General features: G+C 41.3%; 1 long non-coding RNA gene across 1 annotated transcript; it reads left to right on the forward strand.

Annotated features, from left to right (window-relative positions):
• Positions 1-388: 388 nt before the first annotated feature.
• LOC115545848 (uncharacterized) lies at positions 389-1,578 on the forward strand. Its single transcript, XR_003977145.1, has 4 exons — positions 389-513; positions 761-820; positions 1,147-1,264; positions 1,492-1,578. It is a non-coding gene; the product is annotated as an uncharacterized LOC115545848 (long non-coding RNA).
• Positions 1,579-2,014: the final 436 nt, after the last annotated feature.

Below are 2,014 nucleotides of genomic sequence, written 5' to 3' on the forward strand. Positions count from 1 at the left end.
CGTTTGTATATTTTATTTACGTGACCATATTTTTGTTTTATGTTAAAAAAAAGAATCAAATAACCAGTTATCTTGTTTTGGGGAACCAGTTTTTGTCGTTCACCTTCGGGATTCGTTCGTTGTGAACGAATCGGTCGCGACCGACTAATCCTTAATGGCCACCATTGAACGAGCAATGGGCGTGTCTGGCAGAGCAATGGGCGTGTTTGGTAAGTGGCTCCGGCTGCAGATAGACCCTACTCATCCTGGGGGCCTGTTCGATCCACACTTCACGATTAGCCCGTTTTGAGTACGGCATCCGGGTCCTTGAAGTATACTTATTTTCGCCGGATCTGAATTGGAACGTACTGCGTACTCAAATGTTGGCTAGTAAGTACGGACAGTACGGGTATTGGAACACGGCAGAAGGGGCGGGACTTCGCCCAAGTTTTCCCGCTTCTTCTCAGTTTGGGGCCGAATCAACTGAACAATAGAATCTCGGATCTCCATTTTTGTGCCATTCAAGTGCATGTGGTAAGGCATATTATGCTCTGAAATGTATTATATTCTAAACTTGTTTGGCTATTATATAATTGAATGGCTAACATAACTAAGCATAAGTGGAGGACGTAAGTGATTTATGGTCAGAATCCCTCCAATCATCGTGTTGACTAGTCAGCGCCATTTCACTAACCAACGTTAAGTAACTCTTATTAACTTAGCAAAGGGATGTTAGCCGTCGACATTTACCCCAGATGCTCTGATTATGTTTCATTGTTAGACGATTGATCTGGACTCAAGCTGTAGGCCTACCAGTCAGATGAGTAACTCAGTGGAGGAGGTGAGACACCATATCAATACTTTAAACATCTGTTCATGCAACATTGGTGAGTTAATCACCATTAACTACGATCAGATAAGACCAATGTGTTCATGAAAGGGACCCTCCATGGAGAGAATGGCAATTTAGGAGAACGATATTACTTTATTTATGCAAAATATGTGGGATTTACAACAGTTAATGGGCTGTTCTATAGCAACTGTTGACTTTGATATATTCAGTATTACCTAGAATGTGTTACGGTTGTAGTTAAGGTTGTTTATCTACAAAGTGGTAAGGTTGTAGATGAACAGTATTGGACATTATGTTGTCTGTTTGTGGTGAAGGAGGACTTTGCGGATATCAGGGCCTACTTTTCCACAACAAAATGGAACCGCCTCTGTATGGCGGAGAAAAAAAGATTCCTGCAGATCAAGGAAAACCATTTGGTTATGTCGTCTCTTGGTAAACCACTCGTACTTAAATACTATTTTACTGAGTACATTGCTATACATACAGACACAGGTGGTGCTGCTGTACACATCACTGCTTCTTTCGTGTGTGTGTGTGTGTGTGTGTGTGTGTGTGTGTGTGTGTGTGTGTGTGTGTGTGTGTGTGTGTGTGTGTGTGTGTGTGTGTGTGTGTGTGTGTGTGTGTGTGTGTGTGTGTGTGTGTGTGTGTGTGTGTGTCAGGCCTGTCCTTTGTGGCTCCAGCCTTCATGAGGAGAGAGATGCCCGGCCAGGTGAGAGTCTGCTCACCTGAAGAGACAGACTCTGAGGAGGAGCAGCTGTGGACCTCTGGATTGACCGGTACAAAGACATTTACAAAACATTTCTGGAAGGGGTAATGTGCAGTGAACATTATCCCTTTCAAAGCCCTGAAGATACATTAGCCTGCATATAGTACTGCTTAATCATTTGACCAAAGATATAGCAACAAAAAGGGGTTTTATTGATTTAAAGGGATTTTATTGCATCTGAAAAAAGGAAAACCTGTAATAAACATTTTTAATAATAGGTTGTACATCATAGTAAATTAGCAGGTTATGTTACCCATTTTAGTCAGTTAGTTGAAGTGAGTCGTTTATATACTACTTTATAGTCAGTAGGGTTTTGACTCCGAACTTCGTTATTCGAATATATTTCGAATATCAAAAAATAAATCAAAATTCGAACGAATATTAGGCAGCCCTTAATATTCAAACCTGTTATGGGC

This window comes from Gadus morhua, chromosome 6 (assembly GCF_902167405.1).
Source record: "Gadus morhua chromosome 6, gadMor3.0, whole genome shotgun sequence".
Taxonomy (NCBI): domain Eukaryota; kingdom Metazoa; phylum Chordata; class Actinopteri; order Gadiformes; family Gadidae; genus Gadus; species Gadus morhua.